Source organism: Trachymyrmex cornetzi, unplaced genomic scaffold (assembly GCF_001594075.2).
Source record: "Trachymyrmex cornetzi isolate Tcor2-1 unplaced genomic scaffold, Tcor1.1 scaffold65, whole genome shotgun sequence".
Taxonomy (NCBI): domain Eukaryota; kingdom Metazoa; phylum Arthropoda; class Insecta; order Hymenoptera; family Formicidae; genus Trachymyrmex; species Trachymyrmex cornetzi.
Window position 1 is genome coordinate 782086 of NW_017299970.1, and position 23052 is coordinate 805137.

At 35.9% G+C, this 23052-nt stretch overlaps 1 protein-coding gene across 2 annotated transcripts in view; it reads left to right on the top strand.

Annotated features, from left to right (window-relative positions):
- Positions 1–23052, top strand: part of LOC108767122 (mannosyl-oligosaccharide 1,2-alpha-mannosidase IB) — a 396105-nt gene that overhangs the window by 172570 nt on the left and 200483 nt on the right. The gene's annotated exons all lie outside the window — the stretch shown is intronic.

Here is a 23052-nt window from a genome sequence, read left to right on the forward strand (position 1 = left end):
ACGTGCCGATGACTACGCTACTCGTACTGGCGATCGAACGGACGCATGCCTGACCTGTCCGGGTTGGCTTTACGAGGCGGCTTTGTCGTGCCGAAGATAATCCGGGTATTGTCAGCCTGATGTCCGCGGTGCTGGACTGCGCCCGGCATCATTGTCGTGCGTTGCCTTTGTGCTCAACCGGCGATTTTAAGCCGGTTATGACGCTGTGCTTGCCGTCTCGCTGACGCGTGGAGAATACCGCCAATTCCTCGTGCACACGATCACTCACACACACAGTGCATTCGTCGTCGCGAAAAGACCGCCGCGATTGTGCTCACTCAATTATCGTCCCGCGACCGGATGTTTCTTGTACCTATAACTGGTTTTTTGTCAAAAGGTTTTTAATTTTTATCATAAAATTTTGTAGAGAAAAATTTGTATAGCGTTTTTAACTATACTGAAAAAGTGATGAAAATTTTATCAAGATTTGTTATAAGACTTTCTAATAAACGTTGAACAATATCAAACTTTGGCTCGAATTACTCTTCATTGCATTTTTTTCCCTGTTCGTTCACGTTTATTTTCTGTCTGTTAATTGTGCGATGAACAGGAGAAAATATAGTGTGTCTCAAATTTTTTAATGGGGCCAGAAACCGGAACATTAATCAGTCAAATTGGATTAAAAATTTTTATATACAACGCGAAGGTTTGTTTCCTCCCCCCTTAAATCGGATAATTTTTTATTGTCATCGCGAGTTATCGGTTGATCGCAGAATATTTTGCAGCACTTAACGGTTCTCCAAGCGCCTTTCAACGCGTATATCGTCGAGTGGCGCGCGCGATGAACAACATGGTGATTTTCACACACAATCGTTCCCGGAACACGAGCGCCTATCGCCGATCACTGACATTACTAGGCCGTGAATCAATTTGATAAAACGTTCGCACGTGTTCCGGCCGATTTAGTTTATCGCCGCATATAATCGTGCTCTTGCCGATCGCGGCTCAGCGTTCAGAACGCTCGCTTTTCACCACATAAAGATTACGTGATCCTGACGGTAATGTTCGGTCCATTTATACCTTGCTATCTAATATGGCGTAAGTATCGGGAATAACGTCCATTTACGTCTATCTTGAAAAAGCTCTTTCATTGCTAAATTTATAAGCGTGCATGTCTGTTTTCTGTTTCCATACTAATAAAGATCGGATCTTGGCACTGTTGAATATATCGATAGCTAGATTATTGTTACGAATGATATTTGGAAAAAATTATTTTTCAAATAAATTTATAAAAGGAATAGAGAGATTTGTCTCTATTCATCTCTCTCTCTCTCTCTCTCTCTGTATCTCTTCGTCACACACATTTTTCCTTTTTCAAAAATAAATTTAATTTTTCAGTATATTTATTTATTCTTGAATAAATTTGACACATATCCTTTATCTCTTCTCTTCGGTAAACGTTCAATCATCTTGCCTGCTGTTCGCTCGCGGTGAATTCAAGCCATCCACAAATCCGCACCGGAACTCCAAATATATCCAGAATCCAGCACCGAGCGGGAAACCTTTGTAGCCGGTTCGGTTGAACCAACTTTTCCCTGCCGCAAGTAAATACGTCTACGACGTTTGCGACCACAGTCGGCCTCTGTATATCTACACACACACATACACATGCATACGTATATCCACCTATACCAGTTTGCGGATCTGCCCGCTCGCCGAAAAAGAGATTACGACTTATATATATGTATACATACACACACGTGTACATTTAAACATACGCACTTATACACACAGCTACGTACCTGTGTAAGTATATATTCAAAGCGCGCGGCGTATCGAAATTTTTCCGCGTAAGCGGATTAACCGCCAACGGAAAAGGCGAAATATATACCCGCAACTCCCCCGCTTCCATACGGCAGTATAGTGAATGGGATCCCATTCAATCCCGTGTGGAATTCGAGCCCTGCGCAATCTGAAATGCGATCGAACGTCGGAAGCTTAATATCTTTTGCCACCCTATTTCTTGTCCATGTCCCACCGTTTCTCTCTCTCTCTCTCTCTCTCTCTCTCTCTCTCTCTCTCTCTCTCTCTCTCTCTCTCTTTCCGTGTGGATCTTCTCGAAAAATATATAAGCCGTATATAAGAAAGAAAGAAACACCGTGAAAAAGATGAAGGATCTACTGAGAGAGGAAGGTGCAGATTAGAAATCTTTTTCTATTATCTTTTAATACTTTAGGATTAAACTTCAGATTTAGCTCTATTATTGTCAGCTTAGCTATGAAATTGTTTTTACGGTAATTTTTTTAGTATCAGATATACATGAATATTTCTGATCATATTGATATTGAGCGTATTTTTTTTTACTGCTGAAATACGGAAAGAAAAGACAGTACCATCTAGACCCATTTGCCTTAAATAAAACCTTCGATTTATTCTGAATTCTTTTTTACTTCTTGTTTCTTTATTCTTTTTAAGAATTAGAATTGTAAATCGCGCATTTCGTGGAAAAAGTTCAGAGAAATCAACACGAGAAAGCTGTTTAAGTTTAGTACTTCGTCTCGAAAATATACGTGACCATACACAACATATTTGATGTAGTGAGAATTCTTACAACTACATATTAGATTGAAATTCCTATTTTACAAAAGATGCTACGGTTGTTGCGAACAGCTCGCTACGATATATAAAAGAGAGAATCCTCGAATAGAGTCTTTTTTACAATAATTTTTCGGAGGAATGCGGTAATTATATAGTGTGCATGAAAACTCGTGAAAATTCCAACAAAAGTCCAACGGAATGAAGTTTGTGGCGGTCGCGCATAAAAATAATATGTAGTAAATAGGTATATTTTTTGGGGCGAAGATAAAAATGAGGTTCACAAACTCGAGGCTATAACTCGGTCGTTTTACGCGCAAACGCGAATTGTCCACAACTCTTTTCTTGGAGAGGACCCACGAAAACCGCCTGCGGCCGTCCGCAGGTGCAATTAGATGCGGCAATAAGATAGCCATTAATAGCCGCCACGACGTCGTGTAATTATAGTGATCGTACAGAGTAGAGTCATAACCACGTCAAAGCCGGTTCATCGAAAGTTACGCTGCCAGGGCGGCCAGGGGAATTATCGTATAAAAATCTGCACGGCACTAACACATTGTCCGAAGTCGCAATTGTTCGCAAACGAAAATACAGTAAACAACACGCTTGTGTATTTTTATTTTTATCAGGAAATATGAATATCTCAATGTAAAATCAAATATTATTTTTTAGGATTATGTCTCGCATAATCCTCAAACGTTGAATAGTATAGTAATCTCTGAGCATATATCTTCTTTTTTTGAGCTATATAATACATAGGAAAATGTACATTAACATACTCCAATGCGATAGCATCCGTTCGACCTAACGACCTGCTTAGCCGTGCTCGTGTTTTCCAGCCCGACAAACTCGGAAAATTTGTCATTTCAACTTCAAGCTATGAAAATCAAGCGAGTTTAAATTAGAACGTTTGCACGATCCTACAGAATTCTGTTCACGATATCGTAGAGACAGTGGTTGTTCGTCGAGAAATGTCAAGCAATTTTTCGGGCATAAAAGTTATATCATCGTCCCTCTTTTTTACGTCGAAGTGGTTCTCTCGTCGCGACAGAACCACCTCTGCTCTTTTGGTCGGTTGTCCTATCTAAAGGTATTTCGTCGCTGCGTTATATTATTTATTGTATGTACGAAATTCTTTTCAAAGCCGAGAGTCTCGAAAGACTCTTCTCCATTTTCCGCCCGCGTTATTGAATTCGCCCTCGTGCACTCCACGAGAAAACACGCACACGCTCTGCCGAGCGTGTATGGAAAACGCATAGGCGTGTCTTCTATCTCGCGCTTGGTTATATCAAACATTCTAGGACGTCGACAAGCTCTGAATCTATTTTGCATCGCATCTACACTTCTCGATGTAATCATTTTATTATTTGAAGAAAACGTTCTAAAATTATTATAATAAAAATTACATCTTGTGATAATATGAAGAAATTGATTTTATACTGCAAACACTAGTTAAGCGCGAGAGACGCGCTGCGCGATAAATTTTTCAAAAACAGCGGCGCAACCCGGAGAATCCTTTGCCGCTAGCCAGTCAAGTTTTCATAATTCCCGGCAGCTCTTCCTTCTGCGATAAATCCTAAAGAAGAGTCCCGGGCTCTCGTGTTGCTGAAAAGAATAGTCGTCCGCGAGGGGGTCGTTTCCTGTTCTCTCACGAAAAAGATAATGCTGCTTTAGCTCCGGAACACCGGGGTAGTCGCGTTGGGGGTGTTTCATTACTTTTTCGCGGCTCATTGTTCCAAAGCAGCGTGGAAAACGCGTCCGGTGGCCCGCTTTCTCTCATTCGCGCAGCCGGCCGCTTACGTCTCTGCGATATAATTCAAAACCCGAGTTTAATCCAGCTTTCTAGGGACTGGTAGCCGACTGGACAAAGTTATTAGTCGCATCGACGCGCATGGCGAACTCACGACTCGCATTCAACGTCTGGGATTAACCGCTTTGTACGCCAAATCTGGCTTCTGCTAACTCGGCGCGGCGTAACAATGAAATTTCGCTGATGCTGGAGCTGGAAATCCAAAGGAATGCGACTCGCTCGGGAATTGGGCTAATTCTCGAAGCGCGAAACCCGATATGGCTGCTACGTCAAAGTGGTACAACGATATAACTATGCCGATCTAGAAAGGAATCTACCCTTCGATACGTCGTAACATATCTCCGAATCATGATTAATCCTTTAGCGGATTACTTTCTTGAGAGGACATCAAGTATTATCTGTCACGCTTCCGATTTTTCCTCTATCATGAGTTTAAATAGAGAGGTTCCACTTTATCGCAGGGACCAAGTCCTCCCCAACATTTCAAATTTGAGAAGGGCGGAATACGATCTGCGGGCAATACGTCCCTCGGGTCGGTCGATTTGCATTTTTCCCAGCTGCACGTTCGCAAACAGGCATGGAGGAAAAGAGGGATGGGGAAGGAGGCAGCTATTTCGATATCTTCCATTTCGTTTCCAATCGAGGGATTGCAATAAGAGGAGTCACCCTCGCTGCTTCTTCAGGTAAGCAAGTCGTCGCGACCGTGCTTTTGCTAGATCACGAGACTGGCGGAAGACATACGGGAAAATGTAGGATGCCTGGGAGAGACCACGGCGAGTTACTCTAATCGAATGTAAATGTTGCGGAAAACCGAAGCTCCTTATCCGGTTCGGAACCGCTTGAGAGCGATATCGTGGTCTCTGAACAATTTCGTCGACAAGTAAGAGGCAAATGTGCTGTGCATGTATGCAATCCAGAATCAGACTGCGAAATCGCATTCTCTCGATCATTTCGTCAGAGTTATTTAATATATGGCGTCCATTATCGTGTACATTTTGCAGCGAAATATGAAAGTACTTTGCGAAAGAATATCACATTTGAACTTTTACCGTATATGGAAATTTTTAGCACAAATTGAGTGAAAAAGATTATATCCAGTCAAATCAGATCTTGGCCTATTTTTATCTGGGTAAATTTTTAGATTAGACAAGAGACTATCGATTATATTTCCACGAAAGATCATATCAATTATAAAGGTCTTGATGCATCGGTTTTTATTATTTATTTTTTTGTTTCGAAAGAATAATTCTTGTCATAATAATAAACGGAGATTCTCAGGAATCGCAGGAAATTAGTTGGTTTGCAATTGCTCAACGTGTCCTGCATCGTTGCCCTAATTCTCAGTCTACCCTTCGCGCCTTAGGCGTTGTTCTAGAGTAAACATCATCCTATTGGAAACCACAAACATTTACTCCTATGCCCTACGGGATACATCTTGCGTCTCTTCTATTCATCGCCTTTGCTCTCTCCTTCATAAGCTGCTTTGTACCTGTGGAAAATTGTCACAATAATGTCACGTTAAAGGTTATTTTATTATTATTTTATTATTATATATATATATATAAGCTTTAGATCTTTGGAACAAAGAATAGGTATTTAAACAAAAATTTAAAATAAAGAATGTAATTGAAATATTTCTTTGTTTACAAAGCGTTGATAATGCATATAGAATAGAAAAAATTAAACGATATATAAGCTTGAAAATATTTGTGGTAAACAACATAATAGTAACTCGCACTTGAGTACGTATAATATTATACATTTAACTATTTGGAATGGATTCCAATCGAAATGTTCAATTATTCCTTAGATTTTTATTGTATTGTTTAGGGAAAAGCAGAATAATTCTATTTAGAATCTATTTCGAACACTTCCATAATATGTGCCCTGGTTTAAAGAAAATTATAGATCTGTGTTCATGTATACATATATGTATGCATATGATTATAAAACATGACACTGTAAAGCAAACAAAATCTGAAGTGTTTTGTTCATAATATATTGAAATATTTTTTATGATTGTCAATCATTTTGATGGCATTATATTTTTACAACGAATGAAAGTTTCATCATCCCTCTGAGTTAGGATGTATTTAAACGTTCTTTTTTTTTACGTGTCTAACAGCAATCCATACCGCATATAAAAAATTCACGAACGAAAGATTTTTTTTAACTTGAAATAGCCATCGCCGCATTGTGTTTTTTTAATATTAAGCGAAAATGGATGGAATAAGGTTTAACATAAATAAGTGAAAACGGTCAAAACGAGTCTTAATGTCTATAATACTTTTATATGAACTTTGATAATTTTCAGTTGAAGCAAACTGTACGCCAATTATTTGTTTTTGACATAGTTGTAGCTGGAGCTGGATTATGTAATATCATAAATAAAATCGTAACAATTTATATAAAAATATTATTAGGTACCAAGACTCACTTTGACCGAATATGGCCTTTTTCACTCACTTGTGTTCAGTTACTTTTTTAACGTGATATTTTTAAATTTTTTCTATCAACCTTTTTTAATTGATTTTTTGTATAGTTTTCTTTCTTATTTTTTTCTCTTATATCCTTTCTGTTTAATTTTTCTTTTTTATGACAACTTTTTTTCTTGTTATTTCTTTTGAAACCATGTTAGAATAATATATGTATAATAATGATAATTTCTTAACAAAAAGATATATATAAGTAAGGAACATATAATATATAGAACTTTTAATAAAAAAAACAATTTAGATCAGTCATAATTTTTTTGAAAAATTTATTTTATCATGAAACTAATACTACATACAGTTTCATTTTATACGATTTATTTCTCACACGAGAAAGTTTATGAGCATTCTATATGGTGGAGTAATAACAGCAGATAATCTTATCAGCAGACCGTGATCGAGTAAATATCATCGAAGAAAAGCGTTTATGATCTTGCTTACGACTGGCTATGGACATCACTTATCACATTATAATCGTCTAGATGAATCCAAAATGATTTATCTTTCAAGCAAAAAATATTACGTGTAATGTTAATACTGAAAATTAAAGAGTAGGAATAAAATTTGCAGCTTTCTTTAAACAGTAATGCGCTTAATGCTAAAATACCATTCTGTTCTTGACACTTCGCTCTTCGATCGATCAATTGAGATCCAGAGTGCAATGATCGTAGAGGAAAGGAATCTAATCGAGACGTTTAATTCCGTGCCACGGTAGAATCGTCAATTCGTGTACGTGAACCGACTCTGATGAGTTAATGTCGTCTTGCGATCGATTCTGTTCCTCCGAGAAGATTCAAGACGCTTAATTGGAATCAGCGCTACGAGGTGATCAGAGGAAGAGGGCTTCGTGAGACAGATAGGAGTGAAAATCTCCGTTTTAAAGAGATCTTTGCAGCGTGGAAATTTATCTTTCTCTTGAACGAGTACATAAATAAAGACATTATTATTCATAGAGTTTTCAATCGCGCCGTGATAATAGGAAATCCAGTTTAATGCCTTCTGCCTTTTCATAGATTCCTTTCAGACGAAGTTTTGCGCGACCAAAGAGATTCTTACTATACCATTATATATCGTGATTCATCCGCCATGGCACTTTAGATACTCGATGTCCTCGCTTTTAGTTTTTATATCATGATAAAACTGTGAAAGCCGTGGAAGCGCGTTTCATCACGCTGTCCAAACGAACATCATTAATCTTTTGCAAGCTTGAAATGAAAGGTATGACACATAGTTTGGATTTTTTCATGCTATAGTAGAGTAATTAGTTATTCTATCAATTACAATAATAGACATATGATCTGTAACATATGTCCATTTATTGTATATTGCTAGTTATTCAGACTTATTTGCCTAAAAATAAATTTGTATCTGTGTTTCTCAAAACTATGTTAAATTATGAAAAATTACATGTAAAATCTTCTTTTTTTCTGTTTGTTGGTTTTTAATCGGATTTCGGTATTTTATGTATTCGATAACAAGATTCAGTTATCCCATACGTTGCTTCCAATAAAGTAACCAGCGAATACGATCTGAAAGCGACCATTCTGCTAATTGAGAGATCGCTGAATTCACGTTACCCACTGGAGAACCAACTAAATCAACCGAATCGATCGACACGAGAAGCAATGTTCTCGCCGAGTTTTTGCACTCTTCCTTGCAGGAGTCAGCATTTCACAGTGGGGTGAAGGAAAAGAGAGAGAGGAGAAAAGGGGATGACGTCGTTTGGTGGATGCCCATTGTCCTGCGGGAACATTTACATTACACCTGAAAATTGAGTCGTGGTCGAAGTCACGATTTCGTTTCCACTTCGTGCTACCTGGGCCTTCTTTCTTTAGCCAGCCGATTCCGAGTGTCCTCGGATTCGTGGGGCTGTGGAATCTAAGGGGAAAGGACAAGTTGCGAGAGAAAGAGAGGCGAGGTGAGGCGAGAAGAAGGAAGAAGAGATTCTTGTTCCGCGATATCGGAGAGGGCCACGACCCTGCCGCCTATTTGTTATTGTAATCTGCATCACTATGGATGAGACACGGGTAATGGGATCTTGGGATTTACCGGGCGAACACGACGAGGAGGTGGAAGAAAGGAGACCCTCTCCGTTCGGCACTTTGTAACCGGCACGCGAATACTTTCGATCGATGCTTGAAGTATCACATTGTAATATTATATGCGTCGAAAAGAAAATATTGAAATTATATGCGGTGGTTACATGATATCCATTTTTATATTATTTAACATAATTTTTTTTTAACTATCGATGCATTATTTTATAAATAAACGGAATAGATCGCTGTCTCATTGATAAAAATAGGACGTCTAACATGCAGAAATTGCGCGATGTTCCATCGAGTCGATGTTTTAGAGCCCCTTCGAGAAGAAAATTTTATACGGTCTAAAGGGAGTCTCATACGATCAATATTATTGTATAAATGTCGATACTTCTTCCTACGATATTCTTAACGTTCTCACAGGTATTAACTTTCAGCATAAACATTATTCGTATTTAAAAAGCGTGCGAAGAGTTTATAACTGCAACATACTACATAAAATATTTATTTATATTTTGTATTTTTTAATTTTGCATTGAGTATTTTGTTCTAAATCTTTTTTTGTTTGATAATTCTCTGTTTTGTAATAACTATAACAATAAAGAGAACAGATAAATTTTTTGATAATCCTTGCTGATCAAAAAATATAATATTATAGAATAATTCGCAATAATTATTTTGAATTAGCATTTAAATTAAATTTTGATCCGCGAATTACTTTGGAAAAAATTTAATATAAATTGTATAAAATATTCCATGTCCGTGAACGATGAATCTCTGGAGACACCGGCGCGTTGGCAGCGTCTTATGGCAGACGGTGAAACTGCGCCCCTATTTCATTTCAATGGAACTTCTGTTATCATAAATCATGATTTATCACCATCGCGTATAGATTGTGCACCATCAGCTGGTCATGTACGTAAACGTGGGTGTCCTGAATGTTGGTTTTGTCTAAACTACCATCATAGGCATCAGTTCTGGGCATCAGTTCGCTACTTGAAAATGGCCTTTCGTTGTCCAACCTCTCCAGAAGTTTCATGATGATTTTACCGATCAAGCGTTTTCGATCGCTTTTCCATTAGTGGTACTTATTTTAATACTTGTAATATTTAGATCAACGAATTGAAAATATTTCTCCGGGCAAGTTTTTTTCATTAACAAGGATTTTTACCGTCGAATAACATTTTTCACTATATCCTTCGACTGCTTCTAGACTGCATTTGCGCATAATTATTAGATTTAATATTCTACCATCGTATGAATTATCTGATTGCATTAGCCAGGTACTCATCCTACATTACCTTTATAGAGCTTGGTTTAAAATCTTAAAAGCACCGGCGTATTTACGGGGTAGGTAGTCTACTCCTGATAACGCGTTGAGCTAAATCTACTCTCGCTTATGATCTACACCATGCACGTTATGGACGCTGTAGATACAAGCTGGTTCGGCATGTATACAAGAATCGATCGTATTATTGGCTGCCGTTGGTACGGTATAACGACGTTTTAGGGAAGCAGCGCATCTATACTTTTCTAAATATTGTGGTACATAAATCGACAAGTCAGCAAGATTAATACTATAATATCATCGAAGATAATAACAGATTAATAACGGCAAATTCACTTATATACATATAGTTCTGCTAATCGTAAAATTTTTGTCTCCGATGTGAGATTTTAGAATTAGCGGAATTATTATATAGATTTCCTGCAACCATCGACGTTGCAACACGCTGAGACTAGAAGGATTCTGTTTACAACATTTGCTATATTGCAAGATCTTGATGGTTATGATAGAAGATTGGTTATTAGAGAAAATCTACCGTGAGACACGTTCGATGTACATTACACCGTGTAGATACTAGCTCGTTAAGCGTTTACTCGATCGTGATATCGCCCGTTCTAAGTTTCAGCATATTACGCTTTGCTACATAGAGTTTAATAGATACAGTAGCAGCATGTTGTTTCGACAATCGTCATCGTAGACCGATGTAGTCCCGTTAGCGTGACAGTCGCTTAACATCGTTTCTAGGATCATCAAGTACTTCGTGGGAATCGTCCAACTGGTAACAGTGCTTGTGATCCACGGTTTTCTCACTAAAAATTAAATGTTATGAGATTTTGTCACGCAATGAGAATAAATGACACAGACACACACAACACTCGACCTCGATCTGCATCCAAGAGTCGCGGCACGATATTCGCGCGAGTCTGGTAGAACGTCTGATACAGCGCGTCGATACGGACCCTTATGGAGGCGCATACTTTTTCAATGATCGCCTTGCATAAATCAAGAGTAAAATCAATTTCGCGTTTTCCCCGGGGCCGTGGTCCGTTATTCGGCAAGAGTGTGCGCGGAAGCGCGCAACCGAGCCGGGGTTAAGCTATACATGCCATTCCGCATTGCCGGTACCGACATCAGCCGACATCACTGGCGATATAAAGAGGCTATTTGCGCTGATGAACGTGGTGGCCCTGGGCCACGGTAAGATAGATCTCTTTCGCGTGATGTGTTTGTCGAACCCCCGTCATACGTTCAGTCGCTATGGTTCTTTATGTACCACATAGAGTGATATTGCAATACATAATACATAATGCGCGTCATAAATCTCAGATGTTCCGTAATGCCTTATGTAATTATATCCGACACATCTCGCGTGATCGTGTTTCAGTCTCGCTATTGTTTAACCCTTTTCGTCTCGTCACAGACGGACGCGGACACTTTAATGTGAATGTCTCTCAAGCTTAAACATAGAATTACAATCTATTAGCATTGCTAAGCGACCGACGATACAAAACGATGCTATCTGACACCGAGAAACATTTGTTATTCTTATATACCTACATATTGACGATGTCACAGAAAATATATTTTAGAAAATACATTACTAATATACCTACATATATACACGTTTTTTATGAATTTAACATTTTTTATGAAAGAAAATATTCTTTTAATATTATGATCGAAGTGAAAGGTATTTCTGTGATAAAATATTTATTTAATATTATAAGACATTTAAATAAAAGACAAATATTGAAACCATAAAATCTCATTAATTATAATATATCTTATCAATTATCGCATGATAGAAGCGCTTAATTTTTCTTTATTATACTTGTATCTACGTTTCATTTATTTGTCGCATCATGCATCATTATAATTTCCTCGGACGATTCCGCCGATATTCGTCACGCATTTCTCACCAATGCCGCTGGCCACACAGCATGTGACGCAAAGAGACATAAATTAGTATTGTGTCGCTGCGTATATGCACCATCAGTATGCATTATCCACGACGTACATGTGGCACCGAAATACGTCATAATTTAATCCCTAATCGGATAGCCGAGAGAGTACCGTAAGTGATCATGAGTAGCCACGAAATGGTTTTCGATCCTCCTTGTTATGGTTTAATCTAAAATCAATACATTGTCCATGTTATCTGTGCTTCCGCACGTCGCTCTTCTCGGGATGATTTTCTATTTTTAATAGTGACGTTTCTTTTATTATAAACTTGAAATGTTATGAAATGTATGTAATTAATATTAAATAATATACTAATAAATTATTTTATTGTTTTTAGTATATAATAACTCTAAATGGAGTATATATATATATATCATGTTTTAATAAAAAGTATACAAGGTCGCTAATTTGTTTATATCACAGGTGTAATCTCAGAAACATTTCATAATCTAAAATGGGTCCCTGAGGTGAGAGTATAATTCATGAAAGAGGTCTGGGGTCGAAGAACGATTCTCGAAACTAAAGTTTTCTCATCCTATTGAGTGTGTCCGGGAAACCACAAACATAAAATACTGCCTATCTTTCTTAGGTCATTTTTAACTATGCGCCATTTCACGAGAATGATATTCTTATGGCACTTTTATTTTCACGTCGCAATTTATGTTACTCTCTTACCATATTTTTTTGTTATTTATTCACAAATTAATCATTGTGTTTGGCGAGGATCGTTAATGAAGAATGCTCTAATTGACAAAACCTGTAAAGATGATGAATATTAAATATCGTTTTACTTTCTTTTTATTCTAATTGCAGGTGATATTATCTTACTTTTATTTTTACGCACTTCCGCTTACTTGACGTTTTCGCCAGCACCATTGTCCTTCCAACTCTTCTCTATGTTGGCTCAGCCCCGGATTAATTAACGCCGAAACGCGCGAAGGGCACATTTTAATTCCACTCGTTTTAATTACAAGAAGAGTATACGTAATTCGAATGAGAAATAATACGCAGCTGCTTGAGAGGAAGTTTCGCCAAACATCCCCGTTGCCGTGATTTCTTTGTCGATAGTTTCGACTGGTAAGATTTTCGCTAGTTTTCTCTCTTCACGTTGTGTTTCGCGAAGTACCTATCTTAATCCCGACCTCAAGAAATGACACTTCGCGGGAGTTCCTCTATAAATTTCGGTTACGTTCGTGGGCCAACGCTTTACCAGATAATCCGCGAAATATTTTCCGCCAGGGATACAACGTCAAAGTTATTTGTTAAGTCCACAGTTCACTGCCGTTGCCAAACTGGAAAAAGAGTCGTTATGTTTCTTGATATATCACACGACGTTCAGTTTCTGTAATTCTGCTATTTCTATGCTTGAAAATTATTCTTGAGGATGACGTCCGATGGGATTTGACTTGGAAAAGTTGCTTCAAAGTTATTCTGGATACATCGTCCCAATAAAAATTTGAAATATTAGGTTTGATATTTGGTGTATTTTATTACCAACAATTCCAATATCAGAAATGTGTGCAATTAATATTATAATAATTTGCAGTAAAAATTTATTTAAAAAACACCTCCGTTTTTCTTCGATGGAATTTCGAGCACAACGTAAATAGAGTGAAGTAAATATCGCTAAAAATTATGAACGAGATGTAATTTACTTCATTTCGAACTCATCCCGCACATTGACCGCGACTTTTACATTTGCGCATTGCGAGATTTCAAGAAAAAGATCTACAAAATTTACGTTCAAATTACTCCCTTCATCTTTAAACGAGTGAGGTGCAAACAGCCGTAAAACTCCGACTATTCAATTACAGTCACGCTTGTGCCTTCAAGTCACTATTACCGCCGACCGGCGGGCACCATTGTCGGCGAGTGGTAAATTTCGTTTTGCATCCCCAGCAGGGGCGAACGCGTTCGGAGTAAATGCAGCCGGGCGATGTAGGGAACGTCGTTTAAAACATCATTAAACTGGGTGACGCTGAAAGGCGGTTCGTGGTTGCTCCCACGGCATGGCATCGGCACAGCAAGCGCCGCACCGCACCGCGCCGCGCCGCCGCGCCGTGAGTCATTCATTATCATTATCGGCCGATCCGCTAATTGATTTATTCGATTAAACGGGGATAATGACCGACCCGCAGGATTTACAGTTGGCCGACTTTATCGTTTATTTATCATAGGGTATCCGCTTCGCCATAGCGGCCGGATAACATGTCGGAAATATCCATCGATTTGGTATCCGATGAGGAAGAGAGCGCCGATCGGTTCGCTACCGATGCGCAGTAGAATAACGTTGAGGATTAAAGACAGGATTAAGAGTTTCCTGAGGATAACAATGAATCCCCGATTCTACTATCGAAAGACATTGGGTCTAGTCAGTTGTAAGTTTTGCCGAAACTTGAGAGAGTGTTAATTATTTGTTTAACTGTATATATTAATTAATATGTGTTATTTTAAAATAAACGTTGCTCGTTATCTGTGAAATAAAATAAAAATTCTTAATATTAGAATAAAGAACGATGAAAAAAGATTTTAGATAACATTAAATAATTTGCGTGCTTGAACAATTTAATATTGTACTTATTTTGCGAATTACTGGAGTTAATTTTGTGAATTTAGTTTAACAATTATTATCTTGTAACTATGATTTATTACTATTTATTCGTATGTACTTAATTTATCCGCACTTTACAATATAAAATTCAGCCACAGAAATTTTGGGTAAGTACTTTGAGAAAATAAAATGTAAATAATTTAAGATAGCCTGGCTTTAAGCCAAATTTTACGAATCACCTTTGGCATGAAAGTTTTCGGAGGGCTTACTACTATTGATTTTATTTTTTGAAAGAATCCTTTTCTTAACTCTTATATTCTACCGATGAATATAACTATGTACTTAGTAAAATATTGTATTAATTTATGTTCACATTTATTCAGTAATTATTTAATATAAAACTTGAATCGTACAGTTTGATCAGCTTACTCATATTTCACTTTTGAATGATATTAGAGATTCGAATCTATTCTAAAACTTTCGGTCCCCCCCTTTGAATCTAAAAACTTTTAAAATTAAAGATATAAGTTTACTAAACGAGAAGAAAATGCTAATTATCGTTTGTAAGCTATTGCATGAAATTTTTTATTTCAATATTTGAGTCAATCTATTGATATACTTTCAAAATTACAAATTTTTGGTCGAGATTGGATGCTTTGAAGACGATCTTTACATAATTGCAATAGTTATCTGTCTCTCTACTAGAAATCCATCTAAATCATCCGAATTTTTCTCCATCTGTTATTTCCTTAAGAAGCCAAGTTATGCTTTTATTTATTTTTTATATCCATATAAGAATCTGTCGGTGAAACGGAATTTGCAAGATCTTGCAAGAAAATTGTAAATAATTCAAGAGACGGTGGCATCAAGCCAAATGGCTGAAGCTGCTCATCCTCTATCTACTCGGTATTTTTTTCTCGTGTCTTTCATCCCCGTCATAGCGCCGATCTTACAACCCTCCATCGGAGATGGCCACTATCTTGGCTCTTTTCCACCTTGATGGTTTATTAATCTTTAATAGGTATAACTTCCAACACCGGAAAAATTTTATATCTTCGAACATTTTACACGGCGCCTTTCTTTTTCATTGAACACTCCCGTGCCATTCTCGACTGCTTTCACACTGTTACTCTTCCACTACGTTCCTTTCTTCTTGAGTGGCATTTCCTACGGTCGATTCAGATATAAAATGATTTAGCTATATATAGTCAGAATTCTTCTCAGTCAAGTCATATTCTACCTGCAGATTTCTCTCCTGAAATTTAATCGATGGTTCTATTGAGCTAAATTTGTCGATAAAACGAGGAAATATCTTCAGGAAAATAACTAACTATTATTTTTTAAATTATTAGTTGAAATTAAATTATTGATGGCTAAATATAACAATAAAAGTGCATTAAATACTTTCGTATGTAACGTATTTCGATATAATTTCGATGTAGTCATTTACAAAATTTCCAATGATTACTGTGTGCAAACGACGAAACGACACATTTTATTTTTTATATAACTTGTATATGAAGCCTTTCTCACTCGTTTAATTCTCTGTCGGCAATATGGAATTTTTATTCTTTCGTCAGTGCAATAAGGGTCTTCGTGACATAGAACAATTTTTTTATTGTTCCAAATTATATGAAAGAGAAGAGTTTGAAAAAAATTTGATATACTTATCAAAGCTTTAACAAGTTTTTACCTACATTATAGAATTCGGGTTCTCTTTTACTTATTTTTTACACTTAATTTAATTTTTACATTTAAATTTATCAGAATTCAAAATATTGAAAGTGCCTTTAAAAATCCCAATTGCGAAAATAAGAATGTGTTATAGATTTTGAAATTTTCTTTGGTAACATAAAAAATCATGTTAAGTTCTTTTATGTTCGGGACAGATTTTATATCCGAAAACATTGACGTGTGTGATTAGGAGGTGAAATTTTTTTAATAGCTTAACTGGGACATAAGAATTCAAGTATGTATCTCGCAATTAGTGTGCTTTCCGCATTTATGCACTAAAAAATATTTGCATGATTCCCCACAACGCGTCCTTTCTCATCGCTATTCGCATTCACGATACGCCTCCGGGGAATAATTTTCCGCGAAACCTACTAAACGCGTAAAACACCCTCGAAATTACCAAGCGTACTCACATTTACAAGTGTGCATTAGGTTTACAAATAACAGGCTTTGAATTATACGTTTTATTTTTCTCTACTAGCTTACTTAATATTTACTCTTCGCTTTTATTATTTCATTGTAGTTAATAATTCTGACGATATATCTAGAAGTGCATTAAAATTTTTTTAATTAAGAAATTGAGCATTATTTTTAATCATGATTATACATTTTAATTGTAATTATTATAAGAAACAGAATTTGGTAGCTTGTTTAATTTTGTTAATTGTCTGCTACCGAACACGGTTTTGCGAGCACTGATAAAATTCGTGTAATTTTTTTATCAAGAAAATTCTCAAGGAAATGAAGCGAAGAGAATAACGGCAAGATGTTATCCCGAAGTTACTGGCTTTACCTTAGCAATGGCTGTGCCTTAATTTTTTTTATGTGTATCAATCATCCCACTTAATTTCCCACGGGCATCGTGCCACAGAATTAACCAGTTCGGACTGTTCACGTGCGGAATTAAGTTCGTGGATTTTTCCGTGCGCGCGAGAACTTACCTACGTGACCGCACTAGGATTTTTCTCGCTACGAGACGAAGAGATCCGCCTTGTTGGCATTTATACAAACAACAATCATCTGCAAAATTGCTAGAGAAACTATTTTTATGTATTTTACAGGAGAATAAATATCTTAAAATAATACATTTCTTTTTTATTTCGTTAACGCACAATTAATTGAATTATATATGTAGGTATGTTTGATTTTGTATAAGATTATATTTTTTCGTGAATTATACGATTATAAACTAACAATTAACTTGTATCACTAATTTATATTTGAGCTTATTTTTTTTATTTTTTCTACAGCGACATTATACATCAAATATTAATTTTTGCGCATACAATTTTTCAAAATTGCGTATGACAGAATTGCATCAAGATATATAGCATGTATGATATAGTATAATATATCATAAGATACAGATACTATTGGACTAAAGTCTAACGTCGCAATTTTCCACGAAGCCATGCTTTCAGGATATATAACGCAATTTCACGCTGCAGAATTTGACATCGTGCTTACAGCGAATTATGTTGTCCCATGCGTGTACGTATCGATAACTAATGTGAACGCAATCGCAACATGACGTCAACGATGTAGTCGAAATCCCACTGTCGCACTAGGGACGAAACAGTGCGAAAGATTCCAATATGTTCGCGTGTCCCACGGGAACCCGTCATAATTTCGTTAAGTGCGCTCGGACCAACCTAACTCTGGACGTATTTATCGAGCCCGTTCATGTTTATATCGGTTATTAATACGGCACTCAGCGCACCTCTTATGGTCTTCTGTATTATGATCGTTAATACACTTCGTTCGATCCATCGTAACCAGCCACTTTGCTTATACTTATGCTATATGCATAAATGAATGGAGAACAGTGAAATGAATTCCTCCAGGTTTATGTCAATTACGTGATTACTGCAATGATTATTATTAAAATTTCGCGAACTGAAGTTCTGTGATAGCATATTCGCGCTGGGATAAATGTAGTGTTTTTTCTTTTCTGTATATAATAATTAAGAAAAAGAAATTAAAAAAACAAATAAATTTATTAAAAGAAATAATCTTATTTTTGCTCAAAACAGATCTTAATGCTTAATAATATTCATATGCAAATTTTCGTGAATACATTTTTCAGTTTTTACAAATTGCTCATCGATTCGATTTAACTTGAGATACAATCGTGAACTGGGTTGGGAATGAATTTCGATCAGAATTATTCCGTTTTTCCGAAAAAACATAATAGAAATTTAGGGAATAATTGAATAATTTCGATTGGAATTCATTCCGACTAATTTCATAATAGCTCAGTTTGCAGAATCAAATATGTATATAAATTCACACAAAGAAATATTTAAACACTAAAAGATCTGCTTTGACGAATATAGATTTTCTTTTATTTAATATTTATTCTTATTGATTCAAATTTGTATCATACTTGTTCCATAATACGAGTACATATCCTGAAACTAAAATATTAATATCTCATATTAATCATTAATTTAATAATAACGCTAATAAGCAATTTAAAAACTTTCAAAGAATTTATTACGAAAAATTGTTTTATTCTTATCAGTCCAATTCTTATTTATAATTATATACGTCTCCTCGAAAATGACATACTCTCAGTAGTTATTAGATATTGCGACAAATATCTACATGCTTTAGTGATCGAATTGTATAACGCTCGTCTCGGGGGGTCGGAAATCGCAGGTTCAAACTCTGACTGAGGTGATATTTCTTGCATTAAGCCAGTAATTATTCCAGCATTGCAGTACCAAAAATTAAATTATTTCTGTTAATTGACTTATTCTTATCGGTCCAATTTATACTTAGAATAGATAAATTATCAAAAATTTATGCAATTGATTAGAATAGAGTTGAATCACGAGATTGTTTAAATTTGTCTTCTGGGTTAAAGCTTTCCTTTTTCATGAACGTAAGACAGACATCGTTTTTATTCTCAGCCAATTTAGACGCTACGCTGATAATTTAAGCAAAGGTATCTTTCCGTCTTTTCTTCATGCAAAAGCGCATGGCTTCCTTAAGAAAAGGACGAAGAAAGACTGTTCTAATCCACACTATGAATTATCTCCCTATTTCGTTACTTTCTTAATGCTTTTCTAAGTTCTTCACCGACCTTCGTCTGCAAGACGCTTTGTTCGGACGATCCTTCAACAGCGTTTACTCTCGCGTGCCTCCGTTTTTGGAAGTGTAAGTTATAGGTTTTTAGTGGGTACTTTGCTTTGCGTCTGTTCCTCGACATAAATTATGTCGCAGATAAGAATTAATTAAGCTAATTAATTGCTAGGGCACATCGTCTTTTTTGTTTTAAGGGAAGATTTATTCCAATGATAATTGTCTGTCCTACCAGATAACTTTTATAATGCAAATCAGTTGAAATTAATGTACACATTTACTGTATTTTGTAATACGTAGTTAAAGCCTGTTTGTTGTTTAATGAAAAAAATGTTTGGAACTATTAATTATAGTAAAATGAGAAGTGCTTTTTGAGACTATGAGGATATTATATAAATTTGTCGCACGCATACCGGTCCGCTAGAATTACTTCCAGAAACGTGACCGATTAAATGAGATTTATAAATGTGGCGGCTGACGGGCGGTGAGCTTCATTACGTCCGAACAATTGAAAATTGCACGCTTTCGCGGTCATGCAATGTGGTACTTGTTTTCCCAAATAATGCTATTAACTACGTCGACGTAGGGGTGATGGCCGCAGGTGCATGTGTATGCCAACAAACAGGAAATCGTGATGCAGCAGAATATTGTACTATGTACCAATTTCAGTTCGAAATTTCATTTTACTTAATATCAGCGATGTAGTGTTGAATCGTAAACTAAAAAAGAACAATATTGATGAGAAAATTTTTAATTTGTATTAACAAACTTTTAATCTTTTGAAGTTAATTATAATAAAATAGCATTCTCTATTTATCTATATGTGAATAGACTATTTTATTACATTCACTATTTGTATTAGTTAATTAAATTCTAAACTGTTAATTAACTATTAACAGTATTACACTATTAACAGGGAAATTACAATAATATAAAAACGAAATAATGTTTTCATTTATATATTGTAAAAAAAATTTGATTTGTGTTATTTTAATTACACTTTTTAAAAACAAAATTAAAAATATTCTTATGTGATATTTTCTATATTTTTCATTTTTATTTACATGTTTAATTAATACATTGTTAACTTTGAGAATCAGAATTGCATATTATTCACACATTCTCAATACGCAATTCTATTCGGTGCAAATCTACGCTCGTCTAATTATAATTCCAGTCCTTAATTTAATGTCGTAAATTGAATTCGGTACCAACGAAATGGACAAAGTTCGACGAACCGTTTAATAGTTTTGAAGTACGGTCCTCGATTTTAATGGGCTCGCCGCCGTTCAGCAATTCCATTTTAGTAGAGATATTTCGCGTGCATTTGCTCGTGGCAAAATCCATTTTAATCGTCATATCTTGCAACATATTTATGTAAAATACGAGTTTAAAATTACATAGAATTAAAATTTTTATGAGATTATTTATAAGTGATGATCTAAAGTAACATATTGAGATGTTATTATTTCATTATTTTAATTATGCAATACAATTTATATATGTGACAAAATATGTACAATTATATTTCGTTTTTATTTTTATTTTAATTAAATTGTCCTTACTGCGATATATCTCTGCTATATTTTTTGAAAATTCCGTTCCGTGTGGTGAACTTTACAAGAACTTTTTTCGTATCTCAGTGATTATGTTAATGGTGATAATTCTTTGAAACCTTTTAATAATGAAAGTCGGCTAATATGTGAAACGTCATGCGAGCACCATGTTATGCATTGCCACGATGGCGACGTTTCAAGTGCGACATTACTCATGGCCTTTCACATTATTACCGCCACGGGATTCGCCTTACTACCTCATACAAAGGTAGTCGTTGCTACACAAGCCCGGCGCAGGATGATTCGTCGATAACGCTGCTGAAAAATGATCTTACCTGCGTCGCCGGAACCCGACCGTATCTCGAAGCTATTTTTGGATGACCGATGACACCAGTTTCTCTTGATGACCGTCAATTCGATGTCGCTCAGCTATTCGACGAGGGGTATACAAAGTAAACAATCTGTGCTGCATTGGAGGATAATAAATTGGACAGTGTTGAAATATCTGTCAATATCGTATCTAGATTAGTTGATTTATTTTTGTCACATAAAAGTTGATGAAATAACGTTAAACTTGATAGAATAGGGTAATAATAGAGAATAGAAATATATATCGCACTCTCGCAAAAAAGTGACATAAATAAAAAAATGTAAAATTGTTCAGGAGAGAGAAAAGAAAATTGCGTATTTTAATTAATCATTTATTACAATATATTGAATAAAAATTAACTTACAATTACAGCTAATCACATATTGTTTCAAGTTTTCTAGAAGTAATGTAGATATTAAATATCTTCATCTGATTATTCGTTAAATAGATGTTGTAGATGAGGATCAATGAACTTAATATCTCGTAAGTTATCGCCTATACGCGGTGATCTAGGAGATTTTGAATCCACCAATCTACATGAACAAGGAGTTCCCACCGGACGGCCGCACGTTCATACATATTTATAGAGATTTATCGTATGCACGCAAAGTTGGTACCGCGACTCTTTTTTTTTTTGGCGTTCTGCCATCATCAGCCGTTCCGCCCCATCGAATTTTATTTCCGCTCGTAGGCCGCTCTATGCGCAGCGACTATAAATACCGGAATGGTCACAGTTCACCATTAAAAGAAGTCGGGGAACGGCGAACCTGGAGGAAAGGTGTTCACCGATCGTTTTCCAGGGGTTATCGGGAAGGAGTCGTTGACCGTGCGAACCGATTCTGAGTTTACGAGTTGGTCGGATAGCCCATAAAGAATACTTGGTTTCCCGGTAAATCTTATTCCGCGCTCTTATTCAATAAAACGGCGTAAGAAAGAACTACGACCGTTCGTCATCGTGATAAACATTCGCAACCATCTGCTACGCATTGCCGATATATTTTACCGCGATCACCGCGACTAGCTCTCATTGCGCTAAATTACATTTATTAAAAACGATTTTTGAACAATGGCTTTAAATAAAAGATATTGATTCTGTGCAAATGTACGTTAAATGAATTCATTTCATTGTTAAATCTATTTTAAATTTAACCTACGTCGCCACTGCTTTTTCTCCATATATCGTTATTTTATATTAAAACAACGGATAAATTTGACACTATATAGTATCAGTTTGAAATAAGGATAGAGGAAGGTCACCGATACCGACATACCACTTTGTATTTAGACAATATTTCTTAAACAAAAGATAAAAATACAACTTCAAAAACATAAATACAAAGTAAAAAGTATCTTCTATCAGATAGTATAAGCAATTTTTATAATACTGTTTGCAATTTTGCAATAATTAAATTTTTCGTAAATTATGCAAAAATGAACGTCTGACAAAATAGGCTCCAAAATACACAGTAGGCAGTAATGCTACGTATTCCTATTCTTTTTCTTTTACAGGAATTATCTGTATAAAGTATCTATAAGTGAATGTATATAAGATTTTTCAGAATCATTTTATTTCGTTATAAAACATT